Below are 7,575 nucleotides of genomic sequence, written 5' to 3' on the forward strand. Positions count from 1 at the left end.
TCCATGTTTTCAAAGCACTGAAATGTCCTTAGGGCAAAATTTGCAGCTGTTCGTTTTTCTGCTTCAGGTCTCAGCACTATACAATGTATCACTGGAATTTTAACAGAAACATCTCATGCTCTTTCTTGATTTTCCAGAGATCTATTTCAGGGAAAAGAAAACTTGCCAGGAAGGATGAGTTGATGGGAAAGAAGCACCCTAGGGCTTCCCTGGTGGCGTAGTGGTTGAGAGTCTGCCTGCCGATGCAGGGGACACGGGTTCGTGCCCCGGTCCGGGAAGATCCCACATGCCGCGGAGCGGCTAGGCCCGTGAGCCATGGCCGCTGAGCCTGCGTGTCCGGAGCCTGTGCTCCGCAATGGGAGAGGCCACAACAGTGAGAGGCCCCGCGTACTGCAAAAAAAAAAAAAAGAGAAGCACCCTAACAATTATTTTCTCTTATCGTTTATTTTTTTAAAAAACATTATTAGTAAAAGATACAGCAGAAGAGTCATGTTCAATTAGATGATTTATTTCTGGCGTGTTGTTGGAACATTTACAGTGGTAGCAGACAATGATTTTACTTCAGCTGTCCAACTGAGGCCAAAAGGTGGTGGTACATGTAGTTCTATTTGTTAAGTGCTTTTCGTTATGAGATATAAGCTGTGTTGTCAGAAGGTAAAGGATCACAGCAAAGCTCCTTCCACAGCTCTGAGTCTGGCTTCTCCCAGTTGTTTCCCATAATCCACTTCAAGTTGAAAGGTTTAAAGTACTCAAGGCGATGGCTTCAGGTCACATAGAAAAAAATTCAAATTTTAAGTATTCAATACACAGCCATGGTTTTATTTATTCATTAAACAAAATTTAAAAGAAAAACATATACATGCTTTAATTACTTTAAACATTGCTCATTAATATATCTATTATTTTATTTTAAAATGATATTTATAATAACATAGTACATCTTTTTTTATGTACATGTATAATTTTTCTTATGTATACAAGTACAGAACTTGCCACAATATTCATTGAGAAACCATTATTTCTATGTTAATTAATGATTATATATACATATATATTTTTCTTAATTCAAATCTCACTGAAAAAAGTTTATATGAGCAGTTTGTTGAATTCACATTTTAAGACATGTGAAGATGGTATGAATCCAAGGTTCACCATGCAGTAATAAAGGTATCCTCTCATGTCTTATTGGTAGTTTCTGTGAGTCCCCGATTACTACGAAACACGCTCACTCAACTCACACAGAAATACTGTATACTAATTAAGTATTTTCAGTCATACAACACTCCTGTAAAATGAGCTTTACCTATGTATTATCAAAGTATGCAAGCTTTTATTACCAGCGGCAATGTTACTACTATCATTCATAAAAGCAAACAGAAATCATACAGTCCTGTACAGTGCCTAGTACAGCCTGAAGGAAGCTGATTCAAGTTGACTGCTATGTAGATTCATTTCCAATTATGTAGGAGTTGATGCAAATGACAGAGTTGTTAAAGTATAAAAAGTAGGTCAAACAAAAATGTTGAAAATAATTCACCTGTGCTATACATAAAGAATACAAAAAACTATATATGTATACATGTTACACATACTTAGATATTTATAATCTTACATGTATGTGTAGTTTTTTATTTTTTTAACTTTTTAATTTTATATTGGAGTATAGTTGATTAACAATGTTATGTGCAGTTTGAGTGTAGTTGATTAACAATGTTATGTGTAGTTTTTTAAGTTTTAGGCACTGTGAAAAAAATGATGAATGCTTAAATTATCTTCCCCTCAAAATGTGTAGCATCTGAAATGAGCAGGTATCAAAACAAAAATCTCAAATATTTACAAAATATAGTACATAGGGAATATTTGCAAAAAGAACCATGTTTGGATTTTGGGTTGGAGTTATGAGGGCTGAGAAATACACAAGAAAGGTTACTTGGTAGATTTAATTCTACATTTTAGAAAGCTTAAATAATTTACAATTGTTCCTTGGCATTTTCAGTTCCAACTAGCTCTTAAAATATAAACCAGAAAATGTTTTAAAATAAATTTGGTAAAAATCTCACTATTTGTGAATAGAGCTACTTATTCTAATTATCAGAAATGCAATGAAAATCTTTCTGGGATATATAAAAATGTAAGGAGTTGTTGTTAAAGCTCTTATCTCCCTCTCACAACTCACTGTAGGTAAAACCTGAAAGTAAATATATAATCAAATTATTTGCATACTTACAAGTTAGGCCTTGTCCATCCTCTATCTCTTCATGTGGCATTGAATAGAGGGCTTCATAAATTCTTCTAATCCCTGATCCATGAATTGCATATGAATTCATTTTATCAATACCAGGTGGAACATATTCCCAAGGAAGAAATATAATCCCACTCCACCGGTTCCAGGTAGTGTTGACTTTAAATTGTGAACTTGGCTCTTACTTTCATAGTTAGGAGGAAATAATCAAAACAGCAATAATTTTCAATTGGTAGATTTAATGCATTAAACAAATAGAACCAAAGTTTAAATTAGACAAAAATGATATAATTGCTTTGTAAGGCAAGCTTGTCAGTCATGGTTCCTAAGTTGAAGACCCATTAGTAATGCCATTGAGTGTTTAACCCATTCACAGTTTTATTATTTATAAAAAGTTGAAAGTATTTATGGTCTTCTATAAAACATATAAAATGTCAGATTCAATTTGTACAAACAGCTAATTTTTATAAGGGCATAATGATACTGCTGACCTAAACACTGGTTCTTCATGCTTGGAGCTCTAAGGAAAAGCAAGTGAAACTGCTTTGTTTGCTCATTAGCCTTAACTTTATTGTAGTTGTTAATATCTATGCTGATCCCTGGCAGGCAAACCCAGACTATGGAGACCTGTTAAGCAGCCACCTTAGCCCAAGGAACCTGACCTGAATCACAGAGACAATTTCTAATGGACTTCATATGCCCCTATCTGCTCGAGTTAATTACTTCATTTTTTGTCACCATTTCAGAAGCTGATCATATTTATTATATTGGTCACATTCACTCATGCATCAACAACTATTTTATCAGTTTTGTAAGTTTTTAGAAATTTTTTGCTGACATCAATTTTTACATTTTTAAATGGCTCATCTCATTAGTGCTTATTAATATAAGGCATAAAAGAGATAGGTTTTGGAAACAATCCATGTCCCAGATAGAGAATACTGGATTCCTTTTTTACTTAGATTATCTCCCCATAGACTTCCTTCCCCGTTCCCAGACAGATCCTGTCAACCCTAATGAAGAATCTAATATTAACTGAAGTTGGCCAGAATCACTGACAATCCCATTCTAAAAATTACCCATTTGGAAAACCAGTGCTGGTCAAGAGCCAACTTACCTTCTCTGTTCTCCCTCAGAGACTGAGACAACTCAATTTTAAAAAACTGTTCAGAGAACTGCTGTAACCTTGTTGTCCACAGGAAAACTGACAACTTCTATGAAGAGACTAAGCCAAAATCTATGGTGTCTGATAAACATATTCCACTGATCATAGTCATTTCCCTTGACAGTCTATTCTGCATCTAGAGAAGAAAGCATGTGAGGAATTTTATCCAGGGATGCTCCGGAACTAGCTCTACTGTAACTCCATAGAGCTGCCAATAGTTGTCTCCCTTTTAGAATTTTTTTTTTTTAAGAGCACTATAAAAATAAAGGGTCCATTGTCAACTTAATGGAATACAATATACTATTCTGCTGCCAGGACGAACTTGAGTAACTTGCTTGACCTACTTTCAAAACAGAAATTCCTAAGAGTTCTCCATTATGACTATAATTTCTTGATTCATTTTAACATGGTAAGTGTATCATAAGGATGCCATTTTTCCAAAAGTCATTTTTGAAAAAAGATATTTTTATAAAGATCTGAGCCCACTGAGCTTCAACAAATGTTAGGATCTAAATAGAACACCATTATCTTCTCCTTATTCCACTTGATTCTATACCAAGAAACTTAAATCAATTCCTGACTTTATCAAGCTCTGGACTGTCATTCAACGAGTATTTATTAAATTCCTGCCATGTGACAGACACTTTTCAAGGAACTGGGCATATTGGGTCAACAAAACAAAGTCCTTGCCCTCACAGAGCTGATAGTCTAGCTACATTCATAAAAGAGACTCTTGAGTAACAGCAGACACCTAAGGCAATCATCTTAAATCCCTTTACCATTTACCAAGAGAAGAACAGGATGCCGTTTTTGATTTGCTAAAAGCACTGCAGAAAAACTGATTTATGTTTAGAACACAGACTATAGCAGTAAATCATTATCCAGCTGAATAACCTTTTTATTTACCATCTGCTATTCCCTTCTGCTTGAGAAGAGTACAATTCTAAGAGGTCAAAGAGGATGCCCACCTTGTACACCAACATGTTCCCATTGTCTAGCACACTTAACATTTGTGGAATGACTAATGAGCATTAGGCCAAGTAATATATGAATAAATGAGTATATTCAAAGGGAACTGTATAACTGTGGTTGATTTAACATCCTTAATTATTCACAGTATCATCTTTCTTGCTTCTCAAAGTGACTCTGTCAAGTGACCTTCCTGTTATATTAGGCAGCAGGCAAGATCCTAAGAAAAATTGTAAATGTGCTTGTCATAGATTGAGGTAGCTGTTTCTGTGCCCTTCGCCCACCCCCACTCCTTCCCTTCCTCTACCTCCCAACATTTGGATATTCTGCTGCTAAATTCTTTAGATTTTGCTCTAAGTGGTGAAGCAAAAGATTCCATATAGTAGCTGCAAGAGGGAACCAATGTGCCATTTATGTGTTACCACAAAGGAGAGCTCCCTTGATTCCCCAACTGCAGCATCATCAGCCTGCCACCTACCCTCTCAAACCCTACTTGTTTTTCCTGCTGAATTGCTCATGTTTTTTTTTTTTTAATTGGAAAAAATTTAAACCTGATTCAGGAGCCACATTAAAATCTGGTCCTCGAAGATAGAAGATAGACAGTTCATTCTGTGGGACAGAATCATTAGGATTTTCCCCACCTGAACTCTTTGCTAGTCAAGACTTCCCCTGGAATGTGAGGTCCTTGAAGGAAGGAGTTCTGACGGTCTTGTTCACACATATAACCCCAGCCACATGAACAACACCCTGTACATGGTAAATGCTCACAAAATATTTGTTGAATAAATGAATCAGCCGGTGGATCCCCATATATATCAAGCCCCATACATAACGTCAAGGGTGTTCAATCAGAGTAGAACTCATAATACTAAATACAGGTAAACCTGAGCCAGAAAAGTTGAAAGTTGACATTGATGACTTCAACGCAGTTTAATAGCTTATTTTCTTTCTTCAAACAGTAATATTTATTATTTGGGAAGGATTGTAATGGCTCTCACATAAAGACCAAATTCTTCTTATTTAAACCTGTGTAATAATGCCCCATAAAATTGTATACCTACAGCTAAAAATGTGAAATGTATTAGTTTATTAACATTGTAGCAGATTTTGCAGGTGGCACTCGTGTATCAATGAACTTCTAACCTGAAGAACCATCCTCAAAGAAAAGGTATAGTCTTTAACATAGAAGAAAAAAATTTTTTCTTCCTTTCGGAGCTAAGGAGGTTTTCTTATTTTGTAGACTCCCAGTGTAGTAGCATGGCTTGGTGTTGTTTGTTGTTTTGTTTTGCTCTTCTTTTTATTTTTTTATTCCAAAACAGAAGCAGAGATATTTAAAGTAGATATAAAGAAAACATATACCCAAAAAAAATTTGGAGAAAACTTGTTTTTAAGAAATCCAATCAATATTAACTAAATTAACAAAACATTTTGAAAAAGTGGATACATGTCACTGGAGCAAAAGCTCCAAGAGAACAGAGACTACATGTTATTTGACTTTGTATCCTCTGCCCCTAACACAGTGCCAGGCCCATAAAAGGTACTCAGTGAAAGTCTGGTGAATGAATGAATGAATGAATGAATGAATGAATTTCTGCCTAACAAATATATTCAAATAACTAACTTTGTTTTCATTAATCAAACCCATTTTTTAACGTACCACTTTCAGTAGTAATTTTCTTGATCCTCAAGTGCACATACCTTTTGCCACATATTCAGACAAAATTGTGCTCCAATTTTCACTGTTGATTATGCTAGATACTACAGAGCCAAACCATTTTAAGAATTCAGCAAAACATTTAACTCTATTTGACACATAAATAGACAGCAGTGTTAAATCTGTCACTTTGTTTCAGTTACCACTACAACTGTTGATGGGATTTTAATCCGGTTGGCATCTACTTAACAAACAATATACTCACAGCTCTCAGTTTTCATTTTTCCCCTTTTACAAAGCAGAAAGTTAAATGGTAAAATTAATAGAGCTGTAAAAAATATAGTACCAGATTTATTTTAATGACAGTGTGAGTGTCATTGATTTAGAACAGCTGCTCTCTAAATAAACAGACTCAGGGCCTAATAACTGTACAGAAAAAGGCAAAGGCAGATGTCTATTGCTGGGGCCTGAAGACCTGTTGGCATGTCACTGCCCAGTTAGGATTACTGGTCTCAGTGGCAGTTTCCCCATAGCTCAAAAAACTGCCCAGCTGCTTTTGTATGCAGAGGTTCCTAGATCGATATCTTACTGGAATAGATTCCTCACAAACAAGGATAATCCTTTATTTGAAGTTTAGTCACTTGAATTCCTCTCTGTACTCTTCACTGTCAGGCTTTGCAATTTTTATTTATTCTTGGTAGAATGCACTTACTATTGTAGTTATGGCACTTTTCACTCTAAGCCCCTCTTTTCAGCGTCTTCAAGAGAGAAAGGTCTTTAGCTAGAAATTTCTCATGCTTGTTGACAGTCTGGAAATGATTTATTTTAGAAGAGAATAGAGGTGAAAGGAGTAGAAGGAAAGATCATTATTCCACCATCTTTGAGAACTTATCAGTTAATCACTGGTTTATTGTTAAATGAAATGTGATGGCTTTCAAGATTTAATTTTATTGCTTTTATCTTCAAGAAGTAACACTAAAATATTTTACAGTCTCATAAGTAGAGTAAATCCAACAGGCTAATAAGATTCCCTGTGGCTAAATTAATTTTAATGTATTCTCTCTCATATTAGGTAAAGTGGATTACTGCAACACTAGACAATGAAAAAATGCTTTAATCTTATACATATTTATAAACACATTTACAAATATATTTTTAATCTATGGATTTACAGATAAAAAATATTTATTTTGTGGGTATGCTTTCGGATGTTTTCAAGACTAGCTTCTTCCACACACATGAAAGAGTCCATAATAATCAGAACTGTCACTCTTTAAAACCTCTACTTAATTTCCTGATATTTTAATCCATTGCTTTCCAAAGCTTTTTCTCCCCGAGAATTATTGCATATATACCTAGAACTAAATTATAAAATGGTTACTAAAAGAATTATTTAACAGTATTTCAAAATATATAAAACTCACTCTGGGCTTTCTGATTTTGCTACATAGAAATAAAATATTTATTTCTTTATTTCTTTAATTTCTTTAGAGAATAGTAAGATTCAAGGCCATCTGTTGCTTTTGTCTCTTCTTTTTCTAATAA

The 7,575-nt window shown here is 34.7% G+C and overlaps 1 long non-coding RNA gene across 1 annotated transcript; it reads right to left on the reverse strand.

The window, feature by feature from the left end:
* Positions 1-492: 492 nt before the first annotated feature.
* Positions 493-3,224, reverse strand: LOC309793908. The gene is made up of 2 exons (XR_014291959.1): positions 2,228-3,224; positions 493-761 (listed from the first exon to the last, which is right to left on the reverse strand). It is a non-coding gene; the product is annotated as an uncharacterized lncRNA (long non-coding RNA).
* Positions 3,225-7,575: the final 4,351 nt, after the last annotated feature.

Source organism: Mesoplodon mirus (assembly GCF_964341445.2).
Source record: "Mesoplodon mirus genome assembly, chromosome: 2".
NCBI classification, from domain to species: domain Eukaryota; kingdom Metazoa; phylum Chordata; class Mammalia; order Artiodactyla; family Ziphiidae; genus Mesoplodon; species Mesoplodon mirus.